General features: G+C 43.5%; 3 pseudogenes; 2 read left to right on the top strand and 1 right to left on the bottom strand.

Annotated features, from left to right (window-relative positions):
• The window catches only part of LOC131755465 (RNA/RNP complex-1-interacting phosphatase-like), a 313,564-nt pseudogene that overhangs the window by 291,164 nt on the left and 9,369 nt on the right, over window positions 1-13,031 (top strand).
• Window positions 2,508-13,031, bottom strand: part of LOC131755765 (RNA/RNP complex-1-interacting phosphatase-like) — a 139,865-nt pseudogene continuing 129,341 nt past the window's right edge.
• On the top strand, window positions 4,613-7,639 carry LOC131755454 (UDP-N-acetylglucosamine--peptide N-acetylglucosaminyltransferase 110 kDa subunit pseudogene; annotated as a pseudogene).

The following is a 13,031-nucleotide window of genomic DNA, read 5'->3' as shown; positions in this document are numbered from 1 at the left end:
GTCAGTAATTTTCTTGGGAATCTGGATGACATTAAATGGAATAAAGTTAGTGAGTGGCCCAGGAATGCCTGACAGTTTGTTTGTCAGAGTGGCCAGGGAAAGTAAAGCAAGGAAGAAAACCAAATGCAAAACCGAATCACATTATTATGGCTGAGTTTAGTCCCAAGATTCCATGCAGAGCTGTGTGTAGACCTGGGTTGGGTTATAAATTATGCCAGAGCTCTAGGTGGGGCTGACACCATCTCGTGCCAAGCTCTCAGTTCTGGGCTAATGTCATCTCTGGTCCGCTCTATGGAGTGGAAGCTTTGGAGAAATGGCCAATGTGTTCCACGGTGTAGGAAGAGGGAAACTGGGAACATGACTTTCTAAATTGTGGTTAGTAATTCTAAATTACTAACCACTGTAAATGTGCCTTGAACTGTGTTTTTTTTTTTTTTTTTTTTTTTTTTTTTTTTTTTTTTTTTGCGGTACATGGGCCTCTCACCTCTGTGGCCTCTCCCGTTGTGGAGCACAGGCTCCGGACACGTAGGCTCAGCGGCCATGGCTCACGGGCCCAGCCGCTCCGCGGCATGTTGGATCCTCCCGGACCGGGGCACGAACCCGTGTCCCCTGCATCGGCAGGCGGACTTGCAACCACTGCACCACCAGGGAAGCCCTTGAACTGTGTTTTTTATTTTGACCAGTCAGATCAATGACTTTCCTTTTGAATGAAATGCTGCTATGTATATGAGCAGGAAAACAAAACTGGTGTAAGGAATAGATAGCTAGTGGGAAGCAGCCGCATAGCAAGGGGAAATCAGCTCGGTGCTTTGTGACCACCTAGAGGGGTGGGATGGGGAGGGTGGGAGGGAGGGAGATGCAAGAGGGAAGAGATATGGGGACATATGTATACATATAACTGATTTACTTTGTTATAAAGCAGAAACTATCACACCATTGTAAAGCAATTATACTCCAATAAAGATGTTTTAAAAAACTGGTAGAAAGAGATAGAGAGACTGGGAGTCTTATTTTCCCACCAATTAACTTTTCCTCTGACCATGCATGACCTTCCCTTTGAGTCTCCTCGACCTTGCGGATGATCGCAACCCCTTGGGTTGGGTGATGGCAACCCCATCTTCGCTAGAACCTCTGTAGTTAACTTTGATTTTTCCCACTCTGTCTATCCATCCCATGTGTGCAGTCAGACATTTGATCTTGGACTTTTACTGACAAAATATGCTTGAATGTAAGCATTTCTTTTCACTCCCACTGCTACTGCTATTGTCACTGCCTTAACTAGGGCTTTATCTTTAAGTTCTTTATATAAATATATAAATGTCTATATATAAATAAAATATACAAATAAATAAAATATAATATTATTTCTGATGGTTTTAAAGTCTTTTCTTGATAAAGACTTTTCCTGATAAAGATACACAGTATCTTATATAAATATTTTTGTATTATCTGTTCTTTTCTTAAAATTTTTGTCATATGATTCTATCTCTTGGTATGTCTAGAACTTTTTGATTGAAGGCTGTCTATTTTATTTGGCATTTTTTGTTTTTCTCAGTGGAAACGTTGTTTTGCTTCAAACTATTTTATTTTACCTGGCAGTAACAAATCTTCAAATTACAATTTTTTAAATGCTTTCAAATATCAATACTATAGGTGTCACAAAATCTAGAAAAATTACATTTAGAAATTAACTACTGGGCTTCCCTGGTGGCGCAGTGATTGAGAGTCCGCCTGCCGATGCAGGGGACACGGGTTCGTGCCCCAGTCTGAGAAGATCCCACAGGCTGCGGAGCGGCTGGGCCCGTGAGCCGTGGCCGCTGAGCCTGCGTATCTGGAGCCTGTGCTCTGCAATGGGAGAGGCCACAACAGTGAGAGGCCCGCGTACCGCACAAAACAAAAAAAAGTTAACTACTGCCAGATGTGTCTGTATAAAACTTTTCCCCACTCTTTTAGCTATAAATTCTTTTTTTTTTCTTTTTGTGATATGCGGGCCTCTCACAGTTGTGGCCTCTCCCGCCGCGGAGCACAGGCTCTGAACGCGCAGGCTCAGTGGCCGTGGCTCACGGGCCCAGCCGCTCCGCGGCATGTGGGATCTTCCCAGACCGGGGCACGAACCCGTGTCCCCTGCATCGGCAGGCGGATTCCCAACCACTGCACCACCAGGGAAGCCCTAGCTATAAATTCTTTGACTGCCTCCTCATATGACAATTTATGTATTTTAGAAATAAAATTTTAAGAAATAAACTTTGTAGTTTATAGACATGGATTACTTTTAACATGGTTGATTAGAATTTTCTTTTAGTTATTAATAGTTTAGAAAAGTTTATTTCAGCTTCACAATTTATTATTGTTAATGTCACATTAATTTTCATTGTTAACTTTGAGAAAATCTCTATGGATTACTTCCTCATAAATATTTACTATTATAAATGCATTACTGATTTCAGTACTGCTATAGGTTTGTGCATTACAGGAATTCTGATAAAATACTCATTCACACCATTCCATTACACACATTACTGATGGAGTATATTCTTTTATTTATTTAATTATTTATGGCTGTGTTGGATCTTGGTTGCTGTGTGCGGGCTTTCTCTAGTTGCAGTGAGTGGGGGCTACTCTTTGTTGTGGTGCACAGGCTTCTCACTGAGGTGGCTTCTCTTGTTGCAGAGCACGCGCTCTAGGCATTCAGGCTTCAGTAATTGTGGCTCACAGGCTCAGTAGTTGTGGCTCACGGGCTCTAGAGCGCAGGCTCTCTAGTTGTGGTGCACGGGATTAGTTGCTCCGTGGCATGTGGGATCTTCCCGGACCAGGGCTCGAACCCGTGTCCCCTGCATTGGCAGGCGACTTCTTAACCACTGTGCCACCAGGGAAGCCCCTGGAGTATATTCTTGACAGAAGAAAATTTCCGTTTTGACGAAGCATTGATGAGAACTGAATCTTTGACTTCTCTTTCACATGCCTGATGATTGAAATAATTTTCCACAGAAAAGCTTCTGGTTTTATACTTTTCAGTTCTTTTTTTTTCTTCAAATGCACATGCTTTCAGAGCTGTGAAGTGCAAGACATGGCTGTACTGTAAGGTGGTTTTTGTCCTTATGCTTCTGTGTCTTGCGCTAGTTAAGTCAGTCGAGTAGTCAGTAAGAGTACTGGAAGTTATTCCTGTAATGGGATAGTATATAGTCAATGACATATGGTGGTGTCTGAAAATCACATAATAGCCTCACTTAAAACATCTCCTTAGCCAGATTTCAAAAAAGCCTGTGGCCATTCCAATATGATCCAACGTAGCTGAATATGATAGAAGAAAGATTGGCAAAGAAAGAGACGCTGGTCTTACCTGATGGAAGTTAAAATATCTCACTTCTGACAATTTTGCAAAAACCTATAATTACATGAACTAATTTCTAGGGTTCTTCATAGGACCTAAAAAGCAACCCATAGAGTTGTGGAACAATAATAGAAGCTACTGTAATGAGAAGCCCATGCACCGCAACAAAGAGTAGCCCCCGCTCACCGCAACTAGAGAAAAGCCGCACGCAGCACTGAAGACCCAACGCAGACAAAATAAAAGTAAATAAATAGGGGCTTCCCTGGTGGCTCAGTGGTTGAGAGTCCGCCTGCCGACGCAGGGGACACGGGTTCATGCCCCGGTACGGGAAGATCCCACATGCCGCGGAGCGGCTGGGCCCATGAGCCATGGCCGCTGAGCCTGTGCGTCCGCAGCCTGTGCTCCGCAACGGGAGAGGCCACAGTGGTGAGAGGCCTGCGTACCACACACAAAAAAGTAAATAAATAAATTTAATTTTAAAAAAGTAATACTCAGGCATGAGAAATATGAGGAGAAATTAGCTAATGTTTTCACAAGTTTATAAATATCAAGCTCAGGGCTTCCATGGTGGCGCAGTGGTTGAGAATCCGCCTGCCGATGCAGGAGACACGGGTTCGTGCCCTGGTCCGGGAAGATCCCACATGCCGCGGAGCAACTAAGCCCGTGAGCCATGGCCGCTAGGCCTGCGCGTCCGGAGCCTGTGCTCCACAACGGGAGAGGCCACAACAGTGAGAGGCCCGCATACCGCAAAAAAAAAACAAATAAAATAAATATCAAGCTCAGTCTCTAAGATTTTAGCATTATATACAATACTGGTTACTTATTACTGGTTTGGGAAGGCCAATTTAAAATTTTTCATCTTACTGTATTGAAATTCACGGCACTAATGTTTTCCACATTGACTATATGAATGATGAAGAAAATTCAATCATCTATTTCATTTCCAACTGGACAGAAAACACAATTTTAAAACGTGTTTGGACTACTACTGACTTTTGATTTCTTCTAAGGCAAGTGGATAGGTAATTTTTATTCCCTGAATAGGAGAAAAAATGGTGGAAGAAGGCAGGGTTAAGAATTAAGATTTCAAGACCGTGAGAGGTAGATGGCCAACCAGAGTTCCTAAGGTTCGGTGCCTGTAACTGTTGCCGCTGCTTAAGCCTGTCAAAGCAGTGGTATGGCTGCTGCCCTCGTATTTGCTCCCTCTAGAAACACTCTTGCCAGTAGTGGCGGCAGCGGGACTCAATGATCGCCTTTTCTCTCTCCCTCCAGAAGCTCCAGATGGTGTCTTCCGTGGGCAACGTGGCCGACAGCACAGAGCCAACGAAACTAACCTTCCAAGGTTTAGCTGAGTTGGCACATCGAGAATATCAGGCGGGAGATTTTGAGGCAGCTGAGAGATACTGCATGCAGCTCTGGAGACAAGAGCCAGACAATAGTGATGTACTTTTATTACTTTCATCTATACACTTCCAGTGTCGAAGTCTGGACAGATCTGCCCACTTTAGTACTCTGGCAATCAAACAGAACCCTCTTCTGGCAGAAGCCTATTCGAATTTGGGGAATGTATACAGAGAAGGAAGGCAGTTGCAGGAAGCAATTGAGCATTACCGGTATGCAGTGCATCTCAAGCCAGATTTCATCGATGGTTATATTAACCTGGCAGCTGCTTTGGTAGCAGCAGGTGACTTGGAAGGGGCAGCACAAGCTTACGTCTCTGCTCTTCAGTGCAATCCTGATTTGTACTGTGTTCTCAGTGACCTGGGGAACCTGCTCAAAGCCCTGGGTCGCTTGGAAGAAGCCAAGGCATGTTATCTGAAAGCAATTGAGACGCAACCGAACTTTGCAGTAACTTGGAGTAATCTTGGCTGTGTTTTCAATGCACAAGGGGAGATTTGGCTTGCAATTCATCACTTTGAAAAGGCTGTCACCCTTGACCCCCATTTTCTGGATGCTTATATCAATTTAGGAAATGTCTTCAAAGAGGCACGGATTTTTGACAGAGCTGTGGCAGCTTACCTTTTTGCTCTAAGCTTGAGCCCAAATCATGCAGGGGTACATGGCAACCTGGCTTATGCATACTATGAGCAAGGCCTGATAGATCTGGCAATAGACACCTACAGGCGAGCTATTGAATTGCAACCCCATTTCCCTGATGCTTACTGCAACCTAGCCAACGCTCTCAAAGAGAAGGGCAGTGGTGCCGAAGCAGAAGATTGTTATAATACAGCTCTCGGGCTGTGCCCCACCCATGCAGACTCTCTGAATAACCTAGCCAATATCAAAAGAGAACAGGGAAACATTGAAGAGGCACTTCGCTTGTATCATAAAGCCTTAGAAGTCTTCCCAGAGTTTGCTGTTGCCCATTCAAATTTAGCAAGTGTATTGAAGCAGCAGGGACAACTGCAGGAAGCTCTGATGCATTATCAGGAGGCTATTCGAATCAGTCCTACCTTTTCTGAGGCCTACTATAATATGGGAAACACTCTAATGGAGATGCAGGATGTCCAGGGAGCCTTGCAGTGTTATATTCGTGCCATTCAGATTAACCCTGCATTTGTGGATGCCCACAGCAATCTGGCTGCCATTCACAAGGATTCATGGAATATTCCAGAAGCAATTGCTTCTTATCGCACCGCTCTGAAGCTTCAACCTGATTTACCTGACGCTTATTGTAATTTGGCTCATTGCCTGCAGCTTGTCTGTGATTGGACAGACTATGATGAGCGAATGAAGAAGTTGGTCGGCATTGTGGCTGACCAGTTAGAGAAGAACAGGTTGCCTTCCGTGCAACCTCATCATAGTATGCTGTATCCTCTTTCTCATGGCTTCAGAAAGGCTATTGCTGAGAGGCATGGGAACGCCTGCTTGGATAATATAAATGTCCTTCACAAACCACCGTATGAACATCCAAAAGACTTGCGGCTCAGTGGTGGCCGACTGCGTGTAGGATACGTGAGTTCTGACTTTGGGAATCATCCTACTTCTCATCTTATGCAGTCTATTCCAGGCATGCACAACTCTGACAAATTTGAGGTATTCTGTTATGCCCTGAGCCCAGATGATGGCACAAACTTCCGAGTGAAGGTGATGTCAGAAGCCCATCATTTCATTGATCTTTCTCAGATTCCATGCGATGGAAAAGCAGCTGATCGCATCCATCAAGATGGTATACACATCCTTGTAAATATGAATGGTTATACCAGGGGTGCTCGAAATGAACTCTTTGCTCTCAGGCCAGCTCCTATTCAGGCAATGTGGCTGGGGTACCCTGGGACTAGTGGCGCGCTTTTCATGGATTATATCATCACTGATCAGGAAACTTCACCTGCTGAAGTTGCTGAGCAGTATTCTGAGAAACTGGCTTATATGCCCCGTACTTTCTTTATTGGTGATCACGCTAATATGTTCCCTCACCTGAAGAAAAAAGCGGTCATCGATTTTAAGTCCAATGGGCACATTTATGACAATCGGATTGTGCTGAATGGCATCGACCTCAAAGCATTTCTTGATAGTCTACCAGATGTGAAAGTAGTCAAGATGAAATGTCCTGATGGAGAAGACAACACAGACAGCAGTAATACGGCTCTTAATATGCCTGTCATTTCTATGAATTCTATTGCAGAAGCAGTTATTGACATGATTAACAGAGGACAAATTCAGATAACAATTAATGGATTCAGTACTAGCAATGGACTGGCAACTCCCCAGATCAACAATAAGGCTGCCACTGGAGAGGAGGTTCCCCGTACCATTATTGTAACCACACGTTCTCAGTACGGGTTACCGGAAGATGCCATTGTGTACTGTAACTTTAATCAGTTATATAAAATTGACCCACCTACTTTGCAGATGTGGGCAAGCATTCTGAAGCGTGTTCCCAATAGTGTACTGTGGCTGTTGCGTTTTCCAGCAGTAGGAGAACCTAATATTCAATGGTATGCACAAAATCTGGGCCTTCCCCAGAACCGTATCATCTTTTCACCTGTTGCTCCTAAAGAGGAACATGTTCGCAGAGGCCAGCTGGCTGATGTCTGCTTGGACACTCCACTCTGTAATGGACACACCACAGGGATGGATGTGCTTTGGGCAGGGACACCCATGGTGACTATGCCAGGAGAGACTCTCGCTTCCCGAGTTGCAGCTTCCCAGCTCACTTGTTTAGGCTGTCCTGAGCTTATTGCTAAAAATAGACAAGACTATGAAGACATAGCTGTGAAACTGGGAACTGACCTAGAATACCTGAAGAAAATTCGTGGCAAATTCTGGAAGCAGAGAATATCTAGCCCTGTGTTCAACACCAAATAATACACAATGGAACTAGAGCAGCTCTATCTACAGATGTGGGAGCATTATGCAGCTGACAACAAACCTGATCACATGATGAAGCCTGTTGAAGTCACTGAGTCGGCCTAAGTAATGACTGTGTGCATGGGAGAATTACCCCTGTACGTCAGCCTCAACGTCCTGGGGGAAAGGGAACTACTTTTTACTCCTCTGTACAACTTTTTACTTCTCTGTGCAACACCCATGTTGCACATGGGTGACAGACAATGATAAGAAATAGCACAGCCAGCCTTGCTTCCTGCATGATCATGATAGGGAGAGACACAAGAGATGCGAAGCTGCTGTTCCACAAGGAGTCTCCAGAGAACTTTGCAGCTGCCAGGTGTTGCGTAAGTCTGGGAGGTCTCATCTCCCTTGGTCTTCCATGGGATGGATGGTAAGTGTGGAAGGGAGATAGAGATTGCCCAGCCGTTTTTGATTATCAGGGATTGATTGAGTCTTCTGAATTATTTTTTTTCTTATATTTTGGGTATTGGAGCTTTTAAAAATGTTTGGTTTCAGGTATTTTTCTTCATGTGAAGTGTATATGATTCTCTTGAGATAAGGTTTTAAGCTAAAATATTCCTTGTTTTAGTTTCTGAGCTCTACAGATAAATGGGGACTTTGCTGGTGTAGTCTTTTTATAGGTTTTATAAACCACTTGAGCCTAGATCAGTCATTTTAGTGTCTGGCATAATGTTTGGAACTATCGGTGCTCTGTTGGTTTCTAGATGATGGCTTAAATTCTTTTTCTGGTCCATTTCCTTCTTCCCTTCTCCCCACGTTAAAAATTGTCCTGTAACTTGGCTAACAAAAAACCAAGTCTCATTCAAAACCTCCCAGAGTGTTTCTCTTAAACACAACGTCTGGTGCCAAATGAAGAATCTTAGGAGTGATGATTAATTATGAAGGGCACAGTGGTGGTACTGTCACCGATGATAATAATAATGGATTTTGGGCCTAGAGTTTTGACCTGTTTCACCAGTGTTTTACTGTTGACTGCCCCTCTATGCTGCCTCCAAAAGTGACAGTGTGTGATAAGATTTTTACTTTCATTTCTAAAGTTTGTTTTTTTTAAGTGAGTCCTGTTCTTCCTTTTTCTTTCAGCAGAAATGAAATCCCAAGTAAGTATAAGTATTCAACTATTTGATCGGTAAGTCACAGTTATCTCCAGTACATTAAGTAACTGTCACCAAAAAACATGTTATAGGTAAAAAGCTCTGAAGGACCAGCTCTGTATATGATAATCATGTTTCAGAACTTTTAGGGTATTATATATAATAACTTGTCTTCTGGACGTGGTCTTGAAGTCTTTATGGATTCAGCCTCAGTAGTAGCAAACTGCACTGCTACTTGGTTTGGAGTACAAATTAGACTTTAGCCCTCCTGGAGGTTGAGGTTTCGGTATTGAAAACCATAGGAATGAAATTATTGTATTTCAACAAAGATCGAGGGCTTGAGGCTTAAACAAGCCAACATATGAATATATGTTTTTGTCTTGCTGTACTGCACATATGCTGTCTGGTAACCAATACTTTTTCTGCTAGTAGTGCGCAAGATTATGTCTTTCCAAGGCGCTGAAGCAGTGCACCTGTTCTGTAGTTGCAGCTGTTGCCTGAATGTATCCTAGCTGACAAATTATTGATTAATCAGAACTTGAATCTCTGAAAGATTTGTACTGTGAACCAAAATCTGAGCAAGGAGTCTCAAATGTAATTCTTAAACAGAATTACATGTTAATGAACCATTTAACAGTGTAAATGAAGGAACATCAGTGTAGGGATTTCTTTTAATTTATTTTTTACCTGCTTGAAATATCAGTTAAAGGTTGCCAGCTTGGTTGCAGATGAACGGACGTTTGAAGTTCACCAAACTACTTAATGTGGAATAGGATAATAGGCTTCCAACGCCCTCAAGGCTGTGACCTTGCAGCCATTTTACACAGCACATCATCCTCCTATAGGGATGAACCTTTCCCCTGGCCCGAAAAGTAGCCGCTCTGGTTGAAGCTTTGCTTATTGTAACAGGGTTTTGTTTCCAGGTAACATGTCTGTGGAAGACTTAATTCTGCATAGAGATATAGATATTACTGGAAACTAATTGTTTTTTCTATTATACTCTGCTTCATCAAAAAAGTAAAACATTTAAATTGTGCTCCCGAAATTCAGATGTTGTCTTGCAATCTTTAAACAATACATGAATGATTTGCCCTTAAAAAAAAGAATTAAGCGGTTAAGCTGTTGGTCCCAAATCGGACAAATTATCCTTATACCTCCTGTCAATATTGTTAACAGAGACTGTTATTTTATTAATCCTTATGATCCCGTGATTCTTTCATGTTTCAGGGCACAGCAGGTGAGAGAGTGGATTTGTTAAGCTGGGTGGGTTTATCCTTCTATTATGCGTTCATTCAGTTTCATGTTCATCTACTTATTGTACACATACGGCAATAGAAGCTGCTAAAGCAATCATTGCTATTCTGCAAAACAACAAGGCAGAGAAGCAGATGTCTTATTTCTGAGATTTCTCCTCCCAGGATTATGATGATTAAAGATGCTTTCCCCCTACTCCCTGGAGAGGACAAGGGGCTGCTCGCTGGAGGTTTCTTAATGACTTGGGGAAAGGCTCAGATATCCCCCCATTATGGTAATCCACCCCAGGGACAAACCACACAAGAATATTATGAATTTATTTTATTTTTCTATCTTTGCAAAGGTAATACTCAGCTCATTAGAAAATGAAAACTATACCGTCAAATTTCAGAATTACATGGATGAAGAAAATCACCAAAGCGGCATCATATCATGTGCGTTATAGTTGTATTGACTATATTGACTATATTAACTATATTGTGTTAACAATATATTGTATCACTATATATTGAAAAGGCAAAATGCTATAACTTATTTCAGAGAACATACTTATGTTGGCAGACCCCAAATTGTACATTGTAGACGGGTCCTAGGAAAAGATGATTTAATTCATAGTGGACAAGACATGAGCTTCTGTTTTCAGCCACGTGCTATTTCAAGAATTAAACATCATGAATAATACAGGATATAAGAGGAATGGTCTAAAGATGGAAAAGCACATTATGATTAGGAAAGAGAATTTAAGGCTTAAGTCTTTTTTTTTAAGGAAAACTGCCTTTTTACTATGAGATAAGAAAATTGTTTCCTTCTTTTCTTCCTTGCTTTCTTCTTCTTCTTTTTTTTAACCTTTTTTTAAACTTTTTGGATATTTGACCTCTAAGCTGAGATGACTGAAAATGCCTCCTCTGGGCGTCAACTTTTTGAAAGACTTTTTCCCCCTCCCTAAGGGCTATTTGTCTCTTGGAGGCATTGTCTACATTACTCACCAAGAGGCAAGCATTTGTCCTTGCACGAAATGCTGACATCTCCTGATAAGAGGGAAGCTGCAAAGTAGAAGAATTGAAGGTCAATATGTTGATATTGGTCTCAAGTACATTGATGTACATTTGTGAATTGGGGAAGGGGAGTGAAGCTTGAGAGTGGGCCAGTGGGGAGGGGTAAATATTTTGTGATGCTGTCTACCTATGGGCTTAGAAAGTTTACAGCTGCATTAGGAGGACAAGCATTACCATTAGCATGAAAAGCAGGGCAGACCTCAGTTGCAAAAGCTTCTAGCCATACACATAGGGCAATACGTAAATGATACACCTTATTGCATTCACCCACTCACCGTCCCCTGTTCACGCTAATTGGAAATTTCAATCCATTTCAGAGAAGTACTACAACTATCAATCATTTTCCCTGGCACGAATCTTCCAGGAAGAAGAAAATGAAATACACCTAGCCACGGAGCTCACGCACTAGCCCATGTGTCTTAGATTTAATATCTGATCGCTAGCTGGCTTGAAGCCAAGAGGTGGTTCACAAAGTTGCTGCACATTAGAATCACCTGGGGGCCTCTGAGACCTCCCCGTGCCAGGCTCCTCCCTACACCTCCTGAATCCAAATCTCTGGGGCTGGGACCCAGACGCCAATGTTTTTCTTAAAAGCTCTTTAGGGAATTCAAATGAGCAGCAAAGCTTGAGAACCAGCCCAATGAGGGGAACAAACTGATTTCACACAGATAAAGTGGGGCAATTCATATGTTAAGAGAACGTGAATATATATGTGTGTATATATATATATATATTTCTTTTTTTCTCCTAATTCTGTTTGTGTTTCAAATAGGCTGTTTTTTTCTTCTGCAAAAAGCTTTATTGTTTCCATTTGGTCCAAGGCTTGGGAGAGGGCTCCAGGGCGGTTACAAAGCTGCCTCGTGGCTGCAGAGCGGGGCTTCAGGCGGAAGCTCTGACGCCAGAGGGGCTCCTCAGAGGCCGCTGGACTTCAGAGACTCCTGTTTGTGCTCGAGGGTGAGCCTTTCAAAGAGATGCTCGCCCAGCACAACCTGCGGACCAGCCAGCCTGCGGAGCTTGGTCAGGTAGGTGGTCGCCCATCTTCTTGATGAGTTTCACCTGCTCCTCCAGGAAGCGGCTCTCCAGGAAGTCACAGAGGTGGGAGTCCGCGCGGGCAGAGCCCTGGGCGCGCAGATCCCATAGTTCCTGGTTCAGGTTCTTCTCCCTAAGAATGGCGGCTTCCACAGCGTCCTGGGTTCTACCCCGCTCATGTTGAGAAGGCTTCCGCGCATCCTGGAAGAGGGCGCAGCCTCAGCACTGGTTTTGCATTTTCAAGAGGCGCTGGGCGCCCTCGCACTCCTCCTCAGCCAGTTGGCGCCAAATGTGGCCCACACTGTCCAGAGTCCCATTGCTGCTGTCGAAACAGAAGCTCAGAGAGAGGTAAGTGTCCACAGATACAGGCTGAACAGGCGGTGGACAGCGGCCTCCACCTCGATGGAATAATTCTGAGGAAGCTGGGAACTTGTGGTTGATCAGTGAAAAGGATTTAAGCTCACAAAACGGTGTTGGCCTGTCCTGGAGGCTGAGCATAGGTGAGTGGCTGATTCTAAAGGTTGCGACTGGAAGAAAGGTAGGAGGGTGGTCGGGGGCTGGAGCAAGGAGCGTCCCTGGGTCTGTTCATTGCAAACACCGTTGAAGCAAAAGACAGCTGTGCAGGACCGCCGAGCGCACTGCCTCAAATAGGCTTCGATATAAATGAACAAGAAGTCCAAGCAAGGACAAAACTTACCCTTCCCCCCACCAGAATAGCTGGCGATACTAGAATCTAGATCTGGGGAGGGATTCTTCCGTTACTTTCTTAACATTCCAAGCCAGTAGAGCAGTGGTTCTCAAAGTATGGTCCCCTTGTAAGCAAGCAGTACCCTATGGGGCCTTCCTAGGACAGACCCATCTCCCATCTCCTCTGCTGTAGTTCCTCTCTGAAGTACTCAGACAATAGTATCTCAGGCA

Source organism: Kogia breviceps, chromosome 4 (genome assembly GCF_026419965.1).
Source record: "Kogia breviceps isolate mKogBre1 chromosome 4, mKogBre1 haplotype 1, whole genome shotgun sequence".
Classification (NCBI taxonomy): Eukaryota; Metazoa; Chordata; class Mammalia; order Artiodactyla; family Physeteridae; genus Kogia; species Kogia breviceps.
The sequence above is the reverse complement of the archived record's forward strand: the minus strand, read 5'-3'. Positions and strand labels throughout refer to the sequence as shown.